The 24,359-nt window shown below is 42.3% G+C and overlaps 1 protein-coding gene across 1 annotated transcript in view; it reads left to right on the top strand.

The window, feature by feature from the left end:
• LOC124802635 (inactive dipeptidyl peptidase 10-like) overlaps positions 1–24,359 on the top strand; it is a 398,459-nt gene that overhangs the window by 87,666 nt on the left and 286,434 nt on the right. The window lies entirely within an intron of this gene.

Genomic DNA, 24,359 nt, shown 5'->3' on the forward strand with positions numbered 1-24,359 from the left:
CTGCAGATGTGACTCTTGGCTGGCTTTTGCGGCTCGCCAGATTATACGCTGACTTGCTAGAAAAGAGCAGGTGACAAGAGGCGGGTCCAAATGGTTCAAATGGCTCTGAGCACTATGGGACTTAACATCTGAGGTCATTAGTCCCCTAGAACTTAGAACTACTTAAACCTAACTAACCTAAAGACATCACATACATCCATGACCGAGGCAGGATTCGAACCTTCGACCGTAGCGGTCGCGCGGTTCCAGATTGAAGTGCCTAGAACCGCTCGGCCGCACCGGCCGGCTCAAGAGGCGGGGCTACAACGTAAGTGTGAGTTCTGATGCTGACGGCTCATACAAGTGACTCCGTACTCTGAATGAAGACTTCCCTTTTTGATGTTCTGATGATGGGCTGTGCTCGAAACACGTCAGTAGATAACTATTTTTGAGCAGTAAGTGAACAGTTATTCTAATGATCTATTCAGCAGTGGCATAAAGCCTCCTTAAGTTTACGTTGTGGTAGCAGGCCTCCTGCGCGACTTCATGTCGCACCTTAACTTATGTATCGCTAGTACACAATCGTAGTACAGCAGTCTCACCGTTTTTTTTTTTTCAAACTCACAATCAAAATGGTACACTATATGACACGCCGTGGAAATACACTTAACAACAGTTTTGGTGCAGTCAGATTCCTCAACGTCTCGCCGCGCTTCTTTACACGTAAACTCATTCAAGGCAAATCCACCTGTCCTGGCACACTCCGCAGCATAGTAAGCTAGATGACCAAACTCTAATACTACCAATGTTTACCAGTACCAAATACGGTATGCAAAAGCACACATCACTTTATCCTCTGCCCTGTCTCAACGAAAACAGACTCTCCACTGTACTTTCTCCCTGACTACGAGCTGCCATCTTGTTCTGGACGCTAGCAGAAAGACACGCTTCTCCAGCTCGATGGTGTCTCCATTACAACTGACCACGACCCGCGCTGACAATTGCAGTTCATTGCGGTTGTTTCGCCGGCCGGTGTGTCCAAGCGGTTCTAGGCACTTCAGTCTGACCCGCGCTGACAATTGCAGTTCATTGCGGTTGTTTCGCCGGCCGGTGTGGCCAAGCGGTTCTAGGCACTTCAGTCTGGAACCGCGCGACTGCTACGGTCGCAGGTTCGAATCCTGCCTCGGGCACGGATGTGTGTGATGTCCTTAGGTTAGTTAGGTTTAAGTAGTTCTAAGTTCTAGGGGGCTGATGACCTCAGATGTTAAGTCCCATAGTGCTCAGAGCCATTTGAACCATTTTTGCGGTTGTTTCTATGCCGCTCGCCGATCCACGTATGTTTTTCTCTGAGGCAGTCAACAAACTCCCACACACGCTGCGTCCAACTGCGATCCGCTGCGACTTCCTAGGCCAGCCACGCCGACGCAAAACAAACGCCCCAGCGCCGCTCCACAACCAGCCAGCCGCTGCCCAAGAGGACTCCAATGCTGGATCAGCTGGATTCGCTACTCCCGTCTGGTACTGTAGATTACCCAACCGCTGTATCATACCGCTCTGGCAAGCCTCGTCTTGCTGCTGCCTCAGCGAACTCGCCACCACACGTTGAGAATTGCGCGTATGATGCGCACTGGTGTGAGCAGCAAGACGGGCCAGAAATAATTTGTGCCACCAAATTCAATTTCACACCTCCGACTCATCCTCTAGGCATACCCCACCACAAAAGAGGGAGTGACAAGCACCAGATTCCTACTGATACGTGTTACAAACCGGACACAATGGGAAGGACCAGGCCCCTTTGCTTTTTTCTTTTATCACTCTTTTATTACATCAGAGAAATACATATTTTAAGACAAAATTTAAGTACATGAAATATTGCTCCCAGTAAAGGTTAACATAAGCAGTGATAAAACTTAGTTGTCATAAGGGTTTCTGCTGGCAACAAATTTTAAGGAGGCAATGTAAGGTTTATATCATTTTAGCTCAAACACGTAGCTAGTGATTGAATCACTGCACAGACATTTCAACAATTTCGGTAACAAATAAAGAGCGCGAATTTGTACTCACAGTAAACAACTAATCAACAGCCTTGCCACTGAATAAGTAGTAGGCCATTTGGAACGAATTAGCAACACCCCGCAACTAGGGGAGTTAATACCAACAGTCTTTAAATGTCTTGCTCCCCATTAAATAAACAAACTCACAGTAATTAAATGAATAACAAATCAAACACACTACGCTCCACTGAAACTCTTCAGTGGAAGCCAAGCCAAAATGAAGATTCCATTAACTGACTAGCACTGAAGTCACACTAAAGCTCATCTCTGTGTTCCCAGACAAACATGGGGCAAACTTATACAAGACAAGATTTTGAAGGGAGCACATCAGTAAAACCGGTAGTGGAGCTAACTCGTGCCACTGAAAATTAAGGTACTAGACCGGGGCACAAGGTGGTATACAATGAGGTTGCCTTAGTGCTACACTGCACTCCAAAATATTAATTCAAATGGCCAATTCAAAATTAAGTACACATAAACCAGCATTAATTAACGAGGAGTGACACCAGGTCGCTCGAAGGGATGACAACACTTAATTGAAAAGACAAATGCCGGAAGCGGCAGTAACATCAAACACCTTCCCCGAGTTTTAACCAGAAGTCACTTCCCGCTATACAAGTAAACATTTAACCAAGCACAAAGAAGGAACCCCAAAGACAAGATTCAAATAAAACCCCCAAAAGATTATAAAGGACAGGGAACCCCAACTATTTATATTTAAAAGAATTAGCTCTCCCCAAAGGCAGTGTAAACGCGAAGGCCACACTTAAGAGGCCACCAAAATTGGTTACAAAAGGTCTTATACATTTGCTCCTTTTCTTTAAAGAAACACAAGGCTGCTTAATTTCTGCTAGCTTCTGCTGGACGTCCGGTATGGCTCGTGTAGGATACACCAGGTAGCAACCCAAGCTAAGCGGTCGCAAGGCACGGCGAGCAAGTCCGCAGCTCGTGGTCGTGCGGTAGCGTTCTCGCTTCCCACGCCCGGGTTCCCGGGTTAGATTCCCGGCGGGGTCAGGGATTTTCTCCGTCTCGTGATGACTGGGTGTTGTGTGATATCCTTAGGTTAGTTAGGTTTAAGAAGTTCTAAGTTCTAGGCGACTGATGACCATAGATGTTATGTCCCATAGTGCTCCGAGCCACTTGAACTATTTGAACGGCGAGCAAAATCAGGAGAGCAGACAGGCAGGCAGCCAACACATATCCTCCATCCTGAACCGGCAGACCGCGTACAACCAACTCCACATATACGTGGTTGCTTCCACCTCGTACCTCGCGGCGTCTCAGCAGGTAGCCCGAGCAAACGTCAAATGCCACTCGCACCGCGGATGCGGAAAACAACGTGACAAGCAAAGATAAGAAACATCGAAGGATCGATAATAGACATCCGAGGGACTGGCGCACCAGTAACGAGCGCCATGGCTCAGCTGCTACACAAACAAAACAAGTATTACAAACACAAGGTCAGCAACCACTGGTGCACTAATTAAAACAAACAATATAATCAAGTTGAGAAAAGGGAGGATATGGCCCAGCACTCGCTGTCCATGACAACGACCACCCAACATCCTGCGCCGTCCCCAAGACTAGAGACTCGACAAGCAAGACCACAAGACAACATACGCAAACAGCTTACTAATAAGAGGAGGCTACGATGTTCGGGTCACGGATTTACTTCAAACTTTGTACACTTTTAGTAGTCAGTTAAACAACATAATGTGCAAGTAGTAAGGCGTCCTACTTGTCTGAATTCGATAACATCGCAAGAGAAGTTTAACCCGTCAATGTTGCACCGCTGCTTTGCGACCCAGAGCACGACATAGCGGCGGTCAAGTGCTTAGCATTCAGGTTCCGTAATCGGTGGATTATTATATCGAGTTCCGTTCACGATTTCTCAATTTATTTTTACAACACTAGTCAAATTATTTCATACATATTACATTTTTTGTTTAGGGACGGACTTGAAAAGCCCAAGTCAAACTTCGATGAATAAATATACTTATATGGATATAGTTCTGGCAATACCGGCCATGACCTTCTTCTTTTGCGCGGATGCACACATATTACCCGAACCCTTACGGGCCTTGGTAAGAATGTCTTCCACGAGAAATGAGTGTGTTGGGTAGGGACACTACGAATGTAGTGTGTGGACATATAAGGTGAGAATGTGGGACTCGCGGGAGGCGTGCGCGAGATGGTCCCTGCAGTCGCACTATCCTCTGTGCCTTCGGTGGCTGAGATGGATAGAGCGTCTGCCATGTGAGCAGCAGAGCCTGGCTTCGAGTCCCGGTCGGGGCACACATTTTCACCTGTCCCCGTCGACATATATCAACACCCGTCAGCAGCTGAAGGTAGTAATATATAATTCTAATTTCGATAAATAAAGATGAAAACAACTTTACTCATTAATGCAATAAGTTGCTACAAGCCAGAACATGGGAGTAATGTACGATTAATCGTCGGCTGTGCTTTAGTCATCACAAGTTGCGGAATGATATTTTTCATACAGACAAGGAAAACACAAATTATAACGGCATCTACTACATCGAATGAATGCAATTTTCCCGCATGCACAAGGAATCTTGAGAGTTTCTAAGGAAAAACAAAGCTCGTTGACATTCTGAAAAAATTCTCATTCTTCCAACAATTTGGATACAAACCATACGTAACGCAACATTTTCGTAAATATTAAAAAAGGCTCTGAGCACTATGGCACTTAACTTCTGAGGTCATCAGTCCCCTAGAACTTAGAACTACTTAAACCTAACCAACTTTAGGACATCACACACATCCATGCCCCAGGCAGGATTCGAACCTGCGACCGTAGCGGTCGCGCGGTTCCAGACTGTAGCGCCTAGAACCGCTCGGCCACTCCAGCCGCCAATCGTAAATACCGTTGCCGAAAATTGGCGATGAACGATTGAGTATATGTTAGGAGCATCTTCAAGACAAGCAGTCTCTCGTTAGCTGTCAATCAAATCTGAATAAGTTTGAGGGCGCTTGAGAAAATTTTTAACTTGCCTATAAAAATAAAAGATGCGTAATGTCTGCTGTAAGAATAAAATTTAGTAAACATCCAAATAAAATTGGAAATTCAATAAAACTTTATGCAAATACACGTGTTTTCATCATATTACGTTTCAAATATAGCATGTAAGAAATAATATGACTAGTGTCGAAAAGAAAATAAATTTAAAAAAAAAATGACCGGGACTCGACCCAGTGATCGACCGATTACGGAGCTTGAACCAGAGGACCGCCGCCAGCTCGTCCTCAGTGTATGGAAGGCACCGATGCGACACTGACCCGTGAAGCTTGTGTTGCGCTTTTCTCAAAATCGGCTAAGTGGCACGACCTACTATTTGAGCTTTATATTGTCATAATAGACTGTTAAAAGTGTACTAAGTGTCAAATAAATTCGTGATCCGAACGTCGTGGCCTCCCCTCGTAAGGTCAAACTCTGGTGCCCCTACTACACCCGCCTGATTCATCCTACTATTTTGCAGGAACTACGCTGACAAAAATCACTTTCATTCAATTAAGATGAGCAATAGTTACAGAAATCACTGAAAAGAATGAAGAATCTAATGAGTACAGAATATAGATTGAGAGGCGACTGAAGAACGGTGAAGGTAATGAGGAGTAGCAGAAATGAGATTAGCAAAAAACCTAACATCAAAACTGGTGACCCCGAAGTAAATGAAGTGGAGGAATTCTGCCACCTTAGATGCCAAGTAACACATGTCAGACGAAGCTACGTGGACGCAAAAAGCAGACTGCCACCGGCGAATAGGGCATTCCTCGCCAACTAATATCCTGGTCTACTAATATCGAATATGGGCCAACTAATATCCTGGTCTACTAATATCGAATATGGGCCGACACAGCATTGTGTGGTGGTGAATCATGAACCGTGGGAAAACCGGAAAAGAAGAGGATCAAAGCGTTTGTATATTGGTGCCATCGAAGGATGTTGAAAACTAAGTGGACAGGTAAGAGCAGGAGGAGGTTCTCCGCAGAATCGGCACAGAAAGAAAAATATGGAAAGCAGTAACAAGAAGAATGAACGGAATGATAGGGCGTGTTTTACGACATCGGGGAACAGCTTCGATGGTACTAGAGGGAGCTGTAGAGGGAAAAATTGTAGGGGAAGACAGAAATTTGAATATATTTATCAATAATTGACAACATAGGGGTGCGCCTACGATTAATGTATGGAACACCTCCTGGGAGTCAGTAGCTTCTTGCCGATGCGCCACTGCCACATTACTGTAACCATCGTACCCTTATATTGACTATTTAACACAGAAAAAGCGTCGCTATTCAACACTTAAAGGATCCATGCTGACTTCTCCCAGTGCGAGTAAAGCGCCTATGGTCCACCTATGGGACTTCTCTTGGGATTCATGTAGCTTTTATTTTGATGGACCACTGCCAGATTACTGTAACTCTAGTACCCTCACACTGACAATTTAACACAGAAATTGCGTCGCTAATCAATACTATAGCATCCATGACGACTTCCCCCGAGCGAGTAACGCACATACGGTCAACATATGGAACACCTCCTGGGAAACATGTAGCTTTTTCCTGATGCACCTCTGCCAGGTTACTGTAACCCACGCACCCTCCCATTGACGATTTAACACAGAAATTGCGTCGCTATTCAGTACTAAAGGATCCATGCCGACTTCTCCCAGAACGAGAAACGAGCTTACGGTCAACGTATGGAACACCTCCTGGGACTCATGTACTTTTTTCCGATGCACCACTACCAGTTTACTGTAATCCTGGTACCCTCAAATTGACGATTTAACACAGAAATTGCGTCGCTATTCAATACTAAAGGATCCATGCCTGCTTTTCTCCGAGCGAGTTACGCGCCTACAGTCAAAGGATGGTACACCTCCTGGGAATCATGTAGCTTTTGTTCGATTCACCACTGCCAGTTTCTTGAAACCCTCGCACCCTCACATTCACGATTTAAAACAGAAATTGCGTCGCTATTCAGTACTAAAGGATCAATGCCTGAGATGAAGAGGATGGTTCAGGAAAGGAATTCGTAGCGGACCGCAGCAAACCAGTCAGAAGACTTGAAGACCAAAAAAATGTTCAAAGTGACGACCTCCGGTCTAAATGTATACATTACAATGGAACCGAGCTCAAAATCATTTCGCCCCCTTGCTTGTGCAGGTCATTTGTGATGACAGATGTGTAAAAACGGTTCCACTTGTGCTTTATACCCTTTATTTCCAAGTGATCATATCACGCGGCGCAAGTTGCCTGCCCAGAAGTCTTCTCCCAAGCTATTCAATACCATCTTTTCGAATGCTACTGTAAGAACAATTCTTTATCGAGAGCCCTCATAAACGTTAACAATGGAATAAATTTCTCGCAAATACGAGGGGCGTTCAATAAGTAATGCAGCACTTTTTGCTGAAAGAAGATTGACTTAATTCAGGATTCCAATATGCCATATTATTCCCGTCGTATTCTCGTCGGCACTATGGTTTTGTATCGTGGAAGCAAGGGAAAGGATGCTGTTTGGTAGCCAGTATCCTCATTCTACAAAACATTTAAATTAACAGGACGCCACTTAACTTTAAGAATCCATGAGTTGTGGTACAAGCTCTTCGCTAATAATCCACGATAGCCTCACTGCTGCTGAAGTACAAGTCCTCCTAAGCGATGAATGACAATCACCAGCCGCGCGGGATTAGCCGAGCGGTCTCAGGCGCTGCAGTCATGGACTGTGTGGCTGGTCCCGGCGGAGGTTCGAGTCCTCCCTCAGGCATGGGTGTGTGTGTTTGTTCTTAGGATAATTTAGGTTAAGTAGTGTGTAAACTTAGGGACTGATGACCTTAGCAGTTAAGTCCCATAAGATTTCACACACCTTTTTTGACAAACGCCAAACTGGGATGCATGGTGTGCGCCAGTGACTGAGCTACTAATGAGACTGAGACGGAACAAGTGACTGACACGCAGACTGAGCTAATGACTGAAACTGAGACAGAATGAACCCTCCGGTCAGCGGCGAGGATCTAAATACACTACTGGCCATTACAATTGCTACACCACGAAGATGACGTGCTATAGACGCGAAATTTCACCGACAGGAAGAAGACGCTGTGATATGCAAATGATTAGCTTTTCAGAGTATTCACACAAGGTTGGCGCCGGTGGTGACACCTACAACGCGCTGACATGAGAAAAGTTTCCAACCGATTTCTCATACACAAGCAGCAGTTGACCGGCATCGCCTGGTGAAACGTTGTTGTGATGCCTCGTGTAAGGAGGAGAAATGCGTACCATCACGTTTCCGACTTTGATAAAGGTCGGATTGTAGCCTATCGCGATTGCGGTTTATCGTATCGCGACATTGCTGCTCCCATTGGTCGAGATCCAATGACTGTTAGCAGAACATGGAATCGGTGGGTTCAGGAGGGTAATACGGAACGCCGTGCTGGATCCCAACGGCCTCTTATCACTAGCAGTCGAGATGACAGGCATCTTATCCGCATGGCTCTAACCGATCGTGCAGCCACGTTTCGATCCCTGAGTCCACAGATGGGGACGTTTGCAAGACAACAAACATCTGTACGAACAGTTCGACGACGTTTGCAGCAGTATGGACTATCAGCTCGGAGACCATGGCTGCGGTTACCCTTGACGCTGCATCACAGACAGGAGCGCCTACGATGGTGTACTCAACGACGAACCTGGGTGCACGAATCGCAAAATGTCATTTTTTCGGATGAATCCAGGTTCTGTTTACTGCATCATGATGGTCGCATCCGTGTTTGGCGACATCGCGGTGAACGCACATTGGAAGCGTGTATTCGTCATCGCCATACTGGCGTATCACCCTGCGTGATGGTATGGGGTGCCATTGGTTACACGTGTCCATCACCTCTTGTTCGCATTGACGGCACTTTGAACAGTGGACGTTACATTTCAGATGTGTTACGACCCGTGGCTCTACCCTTCATTCGATCCCTGCGAAACCCTACATTTCAGTAGGATAATGCACGACCGCATGTTGCAGGTCCTGTACGGGCCTTTCTGGATACAGAAAATGTTCGAATGCCGCCCTGGCCAACACATTCTCCAGATCTCTCACCAACTGAAAACGTCTGGTCAATGGTGGCCAGGCAACTGGCTCGTAACAATACGCCAGTCACTTGAACTGTGGTATCGTGTTGAAGCTGCATGGGCAGCTGTACCTGTACACGCCATCCAAGCTCTGTTTGACTCAATGCCCAGGCGTGTCAAGGCCGTTATTACGGCCAGAGGTGGTTGTTCTGGGTACAGATTTCTCAGGAACTATGCACCCAAATTACGTGAAAATGTAATCACATGTCAGTTCTAGTATAATGTATTTGTCCAATGAATACCCGTTCATCATCTGTATTTCTTCTTGGTGTAGCAGTTTTAATGGCCAGTAGTGTACTAGTGGCCGATAGGTGTGCTTGACCCAGCGCCTACTATCGATCTTCTTGCTACATCTTTGGCGACCGATGTGCTGGTGACAGCCTACGCCAGCACAATACCCCACTGTTTTGGATGTAAAACACTATTTTTCAACACAATCTCTGTTCAATGTGACGGCCTTATGGCACCTTACTGGGACGACCTGTAACTCTACTGCTCGACGCCGCAGCCAACGTCTTGCTGCGTCATTAACCTATCCAGCTTCCGTGTACTGCTTCCTGTGGAGCGTCCTTCATTAGGCCAAACGAATGGCAGTAGGAACGCGAGGACCCAAGCTGGCACACACCTTTGAGTTCCCCGACTGGTGAGCGAGTGTGTCAGCACTACCAACAGAGGCGTCCAGCTATGCAGTGAGGTGTTTGACGGTGATCCGTCGATCATCTCTGAAGAGAGTGCCCGACGTTCCATCGTCAAAGGAGTCGCCGCTCTGTGCGGCCGGCCGGATATCGGACCCTGTTGCAGTAATGACAGACACCTCGCCCAACGAATCACCATAGGTTTTTTCTCTTACCAAGTCTCCGTAGACATTCTGAAGGCTCCTATGAATACATGAGATCCTCTGATTTTTCGCAAAAGAAATTGAGTGACATTTCTTTGCTTGGGACGCAACTCCATTACAGACGCCATTTTGAAGGCTACGTATAACACCACCATCTACCGAAACTTCATGAAACTATAGGGGCCGAAGGAGATGTCCCACAACAAATTCCGCATTTTCCAACCGAAATTGGGAGAGAAAAAACTGTGTAACAAAAAAATGGCTCTGAGCACTATGCGACTTAACTTCTGAGGTCATCAGTCGCCTAGAACTTAGAACTAATTAAACCTAACTGACCTAAGGACATCACACACATCCATGCCCGAGGCAGGATTCGAACCTGCGACCGTAGCGGTCGCTCGGTTCCAGACTGTAGCGCCTAGAACCGCACGGCCACTCCGGCCGGAAAATACTGCGTAACATTACATATCGAACGCTCCTCGTACGATGACATGTGTTACAAAATTTTCTCCGTGCATTGTTTCGCTCTCCCGCCCTCTAACCAACTTGCAGTTTTTTTTATATATCTCTAGGGGACTTAACATCTGCTGCCCTTGCCCTTGACATTACCAGTCTACATTTTATATCATCTCTACTTTGATCATCATCAGTTATTTTGCTCCCCAAATAGCAAAACTCCTTTACTACTTTAAGTGCCTCATTTCCTAATCTAATTCCCTCAGCATCACCCGACTTAATTCGACTACATTCCATTATCCTCGTTTTGGTTTGTTGATGTTCATCTTATATCCTCCTTTCAAGACACTGTCCATTCCGTTCAACTGCTCTTCCAAGTCCTTTGCTGTCTCTGACAGAATTACAATGTCATCGGCGAACCTCAAAGTTTTTATTTCTTCTACATGGATTTTAATACCTACTCCGAATTTTTCCTTTGTTTCCTTTACTGCTTGCTCAATAAACAGATTGAATAACATCGGGAATAGGCTACAACCCTGTCTCACTCCCTTCCCAACCACTGCTTCCCTTTCGTGTCCCTTGACTCTTATAACTGCCATCTGGTTTCTGTACAAATTATAAATAGCCTTTCGTTCCCTGCGTTTTACCCCTGCCACCTTTAGAATTTGAAAGAGAGTATTCCAGCCAACATTGTCAAAAGCTTTCTCTAAATCTACAAATGCTAGAAACGTAGGTTTGACTTTCCTTAATCTTTCTTCTAAGATATGTCGTAAGGTCAGTATTGCCTCATGTGTTCCTAGATTTCTACGGAATCTAAACTGATCTTCCCCTAGGTCGGCTGATAACATAAATGTGTTGAAACGTGTTCGGGCAAGAACAGTAACACAAGACAAAATTTGTAGTTTGTGCAAACGAGAGGAAGCCAGTTCCACAATTTGTTCTGAAAACACTCTTGTTGTTAGGGAATCAGGAAACAAACGAATGATTACGAAGTGTTTCAGTTATATTTTTCTCGTATTCAACGAAAAATATGTTTCGTTTTTGAGATCTGACTCCCTTCAGAGTCTAACCGCGTGTATTTGGCAAATTTAAATAATTCATGATCTTTTTATCTCAGCTGCGCCACATTCATGAACACTTGTGTATGTTCTCCTGATACCGATTATCGCTTAGGGGCTTTGAGCAGTGATAATGTGAATCTTTCCTTCGGTGCTTTGGAAGTACTTTAAACAGGGTTAACTGTCAGATTGTAGTTCAGAAGTAAATTGAGGTTCTTATGCTACAGTGTACGGAAATAACGCTCCTTTCCTCATACCACGAGTATATGCACCACTTGCGCCCCCTGAGGCGCCAGATCGCCGGTTACAGTTCTGCTCGTACACAGATGCAGCAAGTAAATACAGCGCGCACTTGTTTTGAGAGCAAACACTGCAGCTGCAGCTGCTGTATAAGGTAAATACGCGGAACGCAGTCTCTAGTGGCTCACCGAGTACCAGTGTGTAACTGCAAGAAATGTTGTGCAGTTGGACGGTCCGAGATTAGCCAGCGCCCAGTTAGGACACGTAAACAGTATTCGCAGTCTGTAGTGAAACATCAAAGAAATTCACTAAAATTTGCATGCGGTACAGATTTTTTCCAGCGAAATTTTTTCTCATACATTTTCTTTTCACCGGTATGGGAGTCCTATGGTGATATAAATAAATAGCACTCTTTATCTATTATGGCCGTTGAAATTTTAAAACTGACACAAGAATTTACACCGTGTTTTTATGCAATAATCTGTATATGACAAACTTTTATTTATTTATTTTTTCAAGTAAACCTAACCCAACGAGTTGCAGAAACGGCGGGACCGTCTTCATAATGAAAATATCTTTTCATCTGAGTCAATTATTTCCATTTTAGTTTTTTGGCAAATTTCTAACGTATCGTTTCTGCTTTGAAACATGTGCATTCGTTCATTAGGAAACATAAGCTGCACTCGTAGATTAGAAGTCGTTTGAAGTATTATAATTTGTTTTCCCACGAACATTGCTATTGTAGGCCCAGAGATGCCCATTAGACATTTCTCTCGTTTCCCGTAACACAGTGATTAGTTCATGTCTGAAAGCGAAAAGTACGAGGGTTGTCCAGAAAGTAACTTCCTATCGGTCGCGAAATGGAAACCACAGTGCAAACCAGAAACGTTTTATTTGCAACAGTTAGGTGCATCTTCCACCTACTTCTCTATATAGTCGCCGCTCCAACATCGAGTGTTGTAGTAGTGTTGTATCAACTTTCCAGTATCCTCGTCATAGAAGGCAGCCGCCTGTGCTTTCGGCCAGATATCTGTACTTGTCTGTAGCTCATTGTCTGTGGAAAAATTTTTGTCTTCATAGCCAGCGGTTCTTGTGAGCAGAGATGAGACTCAGGGGTAGCCAATTACGGACTGTATTGTGGGTGATCAAGCACTTCTCTTAACGCTGCAGTAGCGTCTTCATTGCCCATGCAGTGTGCGGTCGAGAATTGGCATGAAGAAGGAACTGCTCGACAGTTGTGTTATGTGGGCTGCATGACACAGGCGAAATCTCTAACAAGGCCCTCATACTTGGCGGGAGACGATATTCCCTACGCATCTTTACGTCCTCACTGTTCACTCAAAAATGAAAAGAGCGACGCTACACGATCGACAGGCATACTAGAGACACTGCCCAACACATCTGTGCAAAGCTTTACCGGATTTTGCCCGTGGTTTCCATTCCGCGACCGATCGGAACTTACTTTCTGGAGAACCCTCGTATTCAAAAATGGTTCAAATGGCTCTGAGCACTATGGGACTTAACTACTGAGGTCATCAGTCCCCTATAACGTAGAAATACTTAAACCTAACTAACCGAAGGACATCACACACAACCATGCCCGAGGCAGGATTCGAACCTGCGACCGTAGCGGTCGCGCGGTTCCAGACTGTAGCGCCTAGAACCGCTCGGCCACTCCGGCCGGCCCAACCCTCGTATTTCTAGTTCCTCTAAATTTGATGACAACCAACCTTTTCCTTCTAAATGCAATATATTCAACTTGTCTGTGACGCATATTTGCTATTTCATAGACATACAGATGTTCAAAGGTCTTTGATTCGACAGCTGGTATTGCAGTCTTTGGTAGGCAAATTGCAGTTGACCTTCGTTAGACTGTGAACTGAGTTCCCTGAGAGTATCAGGCACCACCATTAATTACAATCGCTACAGCATGGCATGTAGAAAGGAGGGTCTTTTATGTCGAATAACGCATTTTTGCTGCTTGCGTGTTTTTACTGTGCCTAATGGCGTAATATTTTAAGTGTAATACTACACGGACAACGTAAACATATGCCAAATACGTGCATGTTAATATGTGAAATAATGCCAAATAATCATACGTGCTGTGTCCTTGTTTATGGAACATGATAACTGCTTCAAGACTTCCCGAAACATCTTGCGGAAATTACATAAATCACACATTCGGACAGCTGGTGGGTCATAATCTCCGTACTGATATCGTGATATTGTTGCGCTATTGCCTCATAACATAAAACCTGAAACTTATATAGCATCATTACCTATAACGCGTAATAGCCATAGTAAAGACCGATCTCAAAAATTTTTATCACGTTAACATCGCTGTTTAGCGATGAATGCAGGTTTACTGTCGCCACTAACTGTCAAAACTTGTGTCAGTGCAGTACATTCGTCCCGAACAGAGAATGTTAAGCTAGAAATTACGCTGATGCCACCCAGTGCTAGTTCATAGCAGCATCAGGCATTTTCCATCATATACCATGTGCGCATGGAACGCTGGGAAAATAACTGTCTAAATTGCCCAGAACGCACTCAAATCCCTCTTATCTTTTTCTCATGGTGTTTCGAGAGATACAAGATGGTGCTACCAACCGCTTCATCAGATACCTGTCCTCTAAATTTACACATCTTTTCATGAGACCTACGTTGCCTTTCTGCCAGACATTGACAATTAAGATCTCTGAACATCTCTCTCTCTCTCTTTCTCTTTCTCTTTCTCTCCCTCTCTCTCTCTCTCTCTCTCTCTCTATTTTAAATTATCAGTCTTCTGGCTGGTTTGATGTTGCCCGTCACGAATTCCTCTCTTGTGCCAACTTCATCTTGGAGTAACATTTGCAACATACGTCCTCAATTATTTGGTGGATGTATTCCAGTCACTGTGTTCCTCTACAATTTTTACCCTCTACAGGTCCCTCTAGTACCATGGAATTTATCCCTGATGTCCTGTCATCTCCCTTCTTCTTGTCAATGTTCCCCATATATTCTTTTTCTCTCAATTTCTGCGCAGAGCCTCCTCATTCATTTTCTTATCAGTCCACCTGATTATCAACATTCGCCTGTGGCGCCAGATCCCAAATGCTTCGATTCTCTTCTGTTCCGGTTTTCCCACAGTCCATGTTTCACTACCATCCAACGCTGTGCTCCACACATATATTCTCAGAAATTTCTTCCTCAAATTAAGGCTTATGTTCTATACTAGTAGATATCTCTTTTTCCTCATTTTCCTCGGAATTTCGAACATCTTTCGCCATTTAACATTGTCGAACGCATTTTTCAGGTCAAGAAATCCTATGAACGTGTCTTGATTTATCTTTAGTCTTGCTTCCGTTATCAACCACAACGTGAGAACTGCCTCTCTGGTGCCTTTACCTTTCCTAAAGGCAAACTGGTCGTCATCTAATACAATCATCAATTTTCTTTCCGTTCTTATGTATATTATACTTGTCAGCAATTTGGACGCATGAGGTGTTACGCTAATTGTACGATCATTCTCGCACTTGTGAGCACTTGCAGTCTTCGGAATTGTGTGGATGGTATATTTCTGAAACTCGGTCGGTTTCATACAATCTACACACCAACTTGAATGGTCGTTTTATTGCCACTTTCCCAATGATTTTAGAAATTCTGATGGAAAGTTATCAATCCCTTCTGCCTTATTTGGTCATGAGTCTTCCGAAGCTCTTTCAAATTCTGATTCTGATACTGGATTCGCTATCTCTTCCATATCGACTCCTGTTTCTTCTTCTATCACATCAGACAACTCTTCCCCTCATAGAGGCATTCAATGTACTCCTTCCACCTATCTGCTCTCTCCTCTGCATTTACCAGTTCAATTCTCGTTGCACTCTTAATGTTACCACCCTTACTTTTAATTTGACTGAAGATCGTTTTTACTTTTCTACATACTGAGTCAATTCTTCCAACAATCATTTCTTTTTAGATTTCTTCGCATTTTTCATGGAGCCATTTCGCCTTAGCTTCCCTGCAATTCCTACGTACTACATTCCTAAACATTTTGTATTTCTGTATTCCTGAATTTCCCTGAATATTTTTGTACTTCCTTCTTTCATGATCAAGTGAAGTATTTCTTCTGTTAACCATGGTTTCTCCGCAGTTACCTTGTTTGTACCTGTGTTTCTCTTTCCAGCTTCTGTGATTCCCCTTTTTAGATATGTCCATTCGCCTTCAACTGAACTGCCTACCGAGCTATTCCTTATTGCAGTATCTATAGCCTTAGAGATCTTCAAGCGTATCTCGTCATTCTTTAGTACATCCGTAGTCTTGAAACGTCCCCTTAAAACAATTATACAGGACTGTCCTTAAACTGACATATAATATTTTGTTAGCGCAACGCAATCTGACTTTCAATAATTCGTACAAAAGAATGGGCCCTGACTAACATTAACCTATACCTTTCACAAATCACTTACCTCACAAAAATCTTCGCTGCTCAAGCTACTGCAATACAGCGAGCGCCACTACTGCCAGCTAAATAAAAGATTCAAACTACTGAAGGCACTAACTACTGATAGGGATAGTTAGCAAATGAAAGATATTAATAGAGAACAAACAATGTATTTACCCTGATATTATCATATATAAATATATCAGTTCATGAAAAATTACAAAACTCCGCCATCTCTCTCCCCACATCCACCACTGCTGGCGGCTCACCTCCAACTGCGCAACGCTACGCGCTGTTCACAGCCAGCTGCCGCTGCCCAACACTACAATGGCAGACAACAATGCAAACTAGCCACAGACTGCACACAGCACAGCCAGTGATTTTCATATTGAGCGCTACGTAACGTTGCCAATAAGAAAACATAAACAGCCTACTTACATAGAGAAAACATAAACAGCCTACTTACATAGAGAAAACATAAACAGCCTACTTACATAGAGAAAACATAAACAGCCTACTTACATAGAGAAAACATAAACAGCCTACTTACATAGCCCCCATGCTCCCCACAAAAATTTTACAAAATATTTTTTGGGCAGTGGCCAATAATGATTTGATAAAATTTTTCATAATTACAATAACAAACATGTCAAATGCACACACTTATTGATACAACGTTGGTCAAAAGCTAAAATTTTCTCACAGTCCATAAAGACAGTCCTAATCGTACATAAGAGTAGAATAGCAGTGTTTTTTCTCAAAGTCTGAGCAGTAAAAGAAAATGCACACGGAAGTAGTGGATTTCCATGCAGTCTTGAAGAAGTAGTGTTGTCCTTCCAATGGAAAGACAGTGCTGACTCTTGATATGCATACAGGTAATGGGCCACAACAGAGCAAACCCACAGCAGAGTCAGTCGAAATTTTGAAGAGTATTGGTAGGTAGGTCATCACAGAGCAGACCCACTGTAGTCCTGGTAGAGATTATGGTATTGGTGGGCCACCAGAGGTGCAGACCCACTGCAGTCCTTGTAGAAATAATGGTATTGGTGGGTCATCAAAGATGCAGACCCACTGTAGTCCTTGTAGAAATAATGGCGTTGGTGGGTCATCATAGATGCAGACCCACTGTAGTCCTTGTAGAGATAGCCAGCAGCCATCTGTTGTGACTGTGCAGGTGCACAATCACCACTGAAGAGTCTTGCGGAGAATATAGCAAGTCCATAAACCACCACTTGTGCACTCACAAAGTTTTTGGAATTGTCCTTAGAACCAGCAATGCTGTTATCCAGTCCCTTGCTGAATTATTAACACACTTGCAAACACTAACAGTCCCTACTTCTCACATATTGTCCATATACTATGACCAACAGAAACGTGTGCAGTGAAATGTAACTTACAAGTTAATAATGTCATGAACTGGTGACAATTACAATTTTATAACATAAGAATACAATTACAAAGGTACAAAATACATCATTAAAAACATAATAATACAGATAACATTTGTAGTACAGGCTTTACAAAAGAATAGAAATAAACATATACATCAGTGTTACAAAAATAGTGACATAAGTACATACATAAAATAATGAGAATAGTTTTCGAAACATTAATTTCACACATGAACATTGAAACAGAACAGAATTGTAAACAACTTTACAAAGAAAATAACATATTATTAATGCAACTTATATTTGAGGATAACAGTATTCCTCCTCATAGTGAATATAGCTTAGTATTAGAAGAGAAAAAAATTCTATGAAACAGTACGCAGAGACAGGAAGAAAACAAATACTCAAGGGTACACAAACACATAGTGGGATAACACCAATAGGAAAGGACATGGTTCGTTTTCAGTGTAACATTTGGTACTGCAGTCCAACCCAAAACTTCATATATCTTTCCTCTTATTTCATCCTTTGTTTCCACCAAAAAAAATTCTATCTAAGCATGCTTTCTGTGTTTATATGTTCACACATTTCGTACCTCATTTTTATTTTCCATTATCTTACCTCATCATTTATTTCCAAGAAAATCCTACCTAAACCTGTTTTCTCAATGCATTTCTTCCAATTCATCGCAACTCATTCTCTTAGAGGCTACCCCCTCTTAAGCTAACTTAAATCTACTGAGCTCAGATGCTAAACTAAGGGACGAGGCAATGCAGCATCACATAACAAATCAACACAAACAGCAATGCAAAAAATGCAAATTGGCAAAGCTAGCAGCATAAATGAGCAAAAGTCAAATTCAATAACACTATGCCTGGCAAACAGCAGCAACTTATACCTAAACATGACATAGCGCAAGCAGAAAAAATATTACACTAAACAACAATGCAGATAAGGGAAATGTATATTCACATCTTAATGTCTATGTAATTAAAGTGGTGCACCACAAGAAGTTATTCTACCAAAAAGTTACCAATTACTTGAAAAGAAAATTATGAATGCAGTTACTAGTTCCTTCTTATTGTTCTTTCCTTTCCAAGTGCTCCTTTTTTAAAGAATGTGGATCATAAAATAATTATTTAATAGATCTGTTGACAGAAAGTGTTCACATTAGCAAATGCATTTCATTTTATAAAAGCAATGCTGCAACACAGCTGGAAACCAGATATCAAGTGAAATAAGCAATTACGCAAACCAAAGCATAGAAACATCATTCAATAGTCATGTGGCATTTCGTAAGTCAGTAGCTCTCAACTCTCATAGAAAGACACTTGTCATTATCAGGTTTGCAGATGTACGAATATTTCCCATCAATTCATAAGCATTTCAGCAATTAGCACAAAGTGCGAGTAATCATATGTTTTCAAGTAACGAGGGTGTCGCATTAGCGATGAAAGGTACACCCTAATGGCTTGTTCTCCAGGTGTTTTCCTGTGCTCTGAAAGGCACGCGCTAATGGCCTTTTCTCCAGGTGTCTGACACAGCTGGGTGCCCACGACGCATTATGTGTAGGTGGTCCGTTAACTTTCTTACGGAAATATTTACGACAGCAGTTTCCGCTACAGAGACAGTCGCATATAAAGATATTTCACAGGTCAAGAATTTGCGTTACAAATCTGTAGAAACAAAATGCTATTGATATAACAGTGTCCAAAAAAAATTTTCGTCTGCATTGTAATACATTCACGCATTTACGCACATTTCATAACTCTTAAAGTACGATTCTTGGTTTCCAACAACCTTTTCCACAAATCAGAGTCCCTAAACACTACTCATTATTCCTTACCTCATTATACATAAACATATTCGTCGACACTTCTTCAATATTTCATCATGAGAAATACGTAGCATAGTAAACATTCCTCAACAACATACTACACATCGTCGTCGTAATAATAACATCATAACACCTCAGTCAAATCTCAAAATCGTCGTAACTTCCTCCAATAATTTCCAAGCCTAAAAAAATTCTCTGCTCATGTCAAAAGTGTCAGCTGCCTCAAACGTACTTTAAAAATCATGATCTCATACCAAATACATCATTCAAAGCTCTCATAGTATCACAATGATTCCGAAAAAATATGAACAGTTTGCAAAGTACAGACAAAATACAGTTTCATAAGTGTGAAGTTATCCAACTGTGTAATTACGTAAACATCTGTCACTGATATAGTAAAATAAATGTTTGTCTCTCTCAGTTAAATGATCAGATAGCTGTGTAATTTGTGTGTTAGAGAAGTATGGTACCGATGTGTAAAGTTGTATAAGCAAATACCATATTAGCTAGGGTTCCTTGTGGTTGCCACACACATGGTACACAAAGTAGGCATGTACCCCCCTGAGGATAAATGTAATTATACCCTCAGGTGTTACAAATTACAGCAATGGAATGAAATGTATCACGGAAAGCTTTCTTTGTAATTAAAAAATCTTTGAAAATAAGTGTTTTAAGTATAAGATTAATCACTCAAATGCGTGTCCTGTAGCGCTAAATGCGCGTCTTGCTGTAAGATAATTCTGTGGAACTGTCGTAGTTATCGTCCTCTGTAAGCAAAGTTCTGCTAAAGTCAATGTACTTACCTCATGATACACAAAAGTGAAATGCTTTGCGTATAGATATCTTAGTTATTACGCTTATTGCCGTGATGAGGAAAGTACTGTACAGTAACGTATTGTTATGCCACGAAAAAGGCTGTCTCATTGTTGCTATACCACAAAAGTTACTACTAAAACATGTTTTTCTTCCTAGAAGAATTCAGAAAACTGTGCAGATATAAAACAGAAACACTGCAAAAGCAACATTGTAAATTGTCACTCATTAGTAGCGTCGTGATAAAATCGTGTAGCTGTCACATAAACTAACCACTGTGCCATCTGGTATCTCACTGAAAGTACTTTAAATCCAGAATATATTTTCAAGTAGACCAAAATGTTGCATTAAAATCTCATTAGCAGTACCAGTATATGTTCTAATCGTACAACTAACAAGCAAGAATGTACACACACAATTACACTGTGTCGTCAGTTCGCAATAACAATGCATTCGTAATTTCTGTTTAAATAATTTCTCTTGGTTCTTGGCTGGATATTGAACTTCAAACATTGTTGCATGGTAACAGTTTCTAAAGCATACTAGTAACGTGAAGTGAAAAGTTATATGGCAAAGACAAAGGTAAAAAGCAGATTATCTCTCAATAAACGGTTTTACATGTGGAATGTGGTGTAAACCTTTACTCTTCATAGTACTCAGAGTTTGAACTTGAATGCAATTGTCAGGCGGTATACGTCGGTAAAGAATACTGGAGTTTTTCTCAAGGTTAGCGTCTATGTTATTTTTCTCTGAGCCACCGGGCGCACGCGGCTGCCTGCGGTGTGAGTCATTGTCTGTTTCTTTGTTGGCGCGCGCCGTTACTGGGATTAGGAGGCCTAACTTCCACAAATTCGCCTTGCCCAGAGGGCCCAGCTCTGTTTAAAGCTCGCCAGTTCTGATGGAATTCAGGTCTGTCGTTATGTCGGTAGTTGACATAGTTTCTTGTTTGTCGGTCATGTGGTGGAGAATTTCTCCCGGAATCGTAATTGCGTGGTGGACCGTTGCGTCTGAAGTTATTCTGTCTCCCTTGATAATAATTATTTTGGTTCCCATATTGTCTGTTTCTCTGATTGTCTCTGTGATAGTCATTACTGCGGCGAGGTGATCTTTCCCTGTACTTATTACTACTCTGCCAGCGGTTGTCATACGGGTGGTGTCTATTTTGGTCACGATTTACGTTGTAAGAATAGAATTGTCGTGTCCAGTTATTGTTTCTGTCGTCACGGAATTTTGACGGATGTGCCCTGTAGTGATTGTTTTGCTCCTGTTTTCGCGTTCCGCGGTTGTCAGTGTCAATTTCCAGTTCTTGTAACAGTCCCTGAAAAGCTTCAATGTCATCTTTGCAACGTCCTGCCAAAATAATATGCCGTAAGTGTTCAGGCAGTTTGATTAAGCAAATGCGGATGAGTTCTGAGGGGCTGTATGGGTTTGATAAGTACTGATTCTTGTGCAACATGTCTTCAAAATATTTGACAAGACTGGAAAATTCAGATTGTTCAAAGTGTTTCATCATCATGATGCTATGTTTTACGCGGTCTTGTGTAGCTTGAGACCAATATGCTGAGAGGAAGGCGTGGTAAAATTCTCCTTCACTGTGACAATCGTGAATGACCGATCGCATTCTTACAGCTGGTTCATTCTCCAAGTAGCCACACATAAATTCTAATCTGTGTTCTAACGACCAGTTGGGAGGAAAACAATGAGAGAATTGATGGAGCCATGCTTGTGGATGAATGTCGTTGCCAGAATTCTTAAATGTTTTGAATTTACGTGTAGTAATGAACCGCTTATAGTCAAAATCGTCATGTCGGCGAGTCGCATATCGGTCATTGTTAGGTCGTGTCGGCCGTTCCATCTCAAAATTCGGTGCACATTGCCAATTTCTTTCATAACTTCCGAAATGCCCTGTGTTATTATTTTGCGGCTTTTCCGTGTTTCTAAGTCCCTCTTCCCGTGTTGGGGCGCGAGTGTCCTCTGAAATACGTAATTCTTGTATTACCTGTGTCAGCTGATCTTGTACTTCCCGGATTTCTCTTTGGTGTTGCGTATTAATTTGATTCTGATTTTGTTTGAATTTCTTGATTTGTTCATACACTTCTGTGTCAGTGAAGGCTACAGGTGTTGTGTCATTCAGATCATCATCTACCTTTGTAGATAAATTAGTGAACTGATCTGAAAGTTCGGCTACTTTATCCGATAGTGAAATCATTTCCTCTGTATGTTTTTCTGAACCAAGTTTCAGAGTGTCCATTTGTGTTGCAATCGTCTCTACTGTGACCTTTAAGTTTTCCTGAGTTTTTGCAAGTTGCGTAACCGAATCGGTAGATGCAACTGAGTCAATTTTAGCTTGCAAGGTGTTGTGATTTTCATGAAAAATAGTTTGCAGTTCTTTTATGGCTGCTTCATGATTCTGTAATGCATTTTCATGCCGCGAAAAAATAGGTTGGAAATGCTCACAAATTTGTGATTTTACGTCATTACAGACTTTTTGACATTTCGATTCAATGTTATGTAACTCACTAGTTAAATCTTCACGTGTTTCTTCAAGTGTGGTGTCTAACTTTTGAAGATTTTGTTCCATTGTGTCTAACTTTTTGAGATTTTGTTCCACTGTGTCTAACTGTTGCTGTGTTTGTCTCTGATTTTGTTCCATTTGTTGCATTAATTGCAATAATAATGTATTAGTGTCTGGAATCTGTTTCTCTACGCTTTTCGGCAGTGCATTTGCACCGACAACATTCACATTTTGACAAGCAGAAAATGTGTCTTGACTTATTTGAGAAAACGGTGATGACCCAAAACCTGAATCTACAGTATTTGCGAAATTGTGTCCTGTCATTTCGGATTCCTGAGGCGAGCTGTTGCCGACCGATCGATCGATAATGCTTCCCTCTTCACTAATTGTTTCACTGTCCACGCCATTGTTTGCCGCCCGCTCCATTTCCCTATTCACAATTACCAAATTACTACTTTGAACATCAGTTAATTCACTACTCGGTGGCGCTAACACACTGCTTTCGTCTTCACTGTCATTTCTCAGTTTACTTTGGAGCCTAGTATTACGTTTTTCACACGCCATTATTGTCACAATATTTCACACGACAACACAGAAAAACTCAATTTGAAGATCAAAAATAAGAGAACACATTAACATAGCACTGAAAATAATATCTAGTTACTTGCAAGCGCAGCTGCGAAATACTTGGTGCAAATCTACATGCATGCCACAACTGTTTTACTCTACAACAATGAAAAACTACAACTACAAAGGAAATTCTCTCTACAATTACGCGCTAGCAATAAACAAAAGCTACACTAAATACACAAACTACAAGAAAAAATCAGAAGATTCCAGTGAGGTATCCTAGGCTAAGGGTCGACATATGAAACGTCCCCTTTCAACAATTTTACATGACTGTGCTTAACCTGACACACAATATTTTTGTTAGCGCAACGCAATCTGACTTTCAATAATTCGTACAAAAGAATGGGCCCTGACTAACATTAACCTATACCTCTCACAAATCACTTACCTCACAAAAATCTTCGCTGCTCAAGCTACTGCAATACAGCGAGCGCCAATACTGCCAGCTAAATAAAAGATTCAAACTACTGAAGGCACTAACTACTGATAGGGATAGTTAGCAAATGAAAGATATTAATAGAGAACAAACAATGTATTTACCCTGATATTATCATATATAAATATATCAGTTCATGAAAAATTACAAAACTCCGCCATCTCTCTCCCCACATCCACCACTGCTGGCGGCTCACCTCCAACTGCGCAACGCTACGCGCTGTTCACAGCCAGCTGCCGCTGCCCAACACTACAATGGCAGACAACAATGCAAACTAGCCACAGACTGCACACAGCACAGCCAGTGATTTTCATATTGAGCGCTACGTAACGTTGCCAATAAGAAAACATAAACAGCCTACTTACATAGAGAAAACATAAACAGCCTACTTACATAGAGAAAACATAAACAGCCTACTTACATAGAGAAAACATAAACAGCCTACTTACATAGAGAAAACATAAACAGCCTACTTACAGTCTATATTTGCTCCTGGATATGCCTTACTATCCAGTATCTGATTTCGGAATCTCTGTCTGA

This window comes from Schistocerca piceifrons, chromosome 6, assembly GCF_021461385.2.
Source record: "Schistocerca piceifrons isolate TAMUIC-IGC-003096 chromosome 6, iqSchPice1.1, whole genome shotgun sequence".
NCBI classification, from domain to species: Eukaryota; Metazoa; Arthropoda; class Insecta; order Orthoptera; family Acrididae; genus Schistocerca; species Schistocerca piceifrons.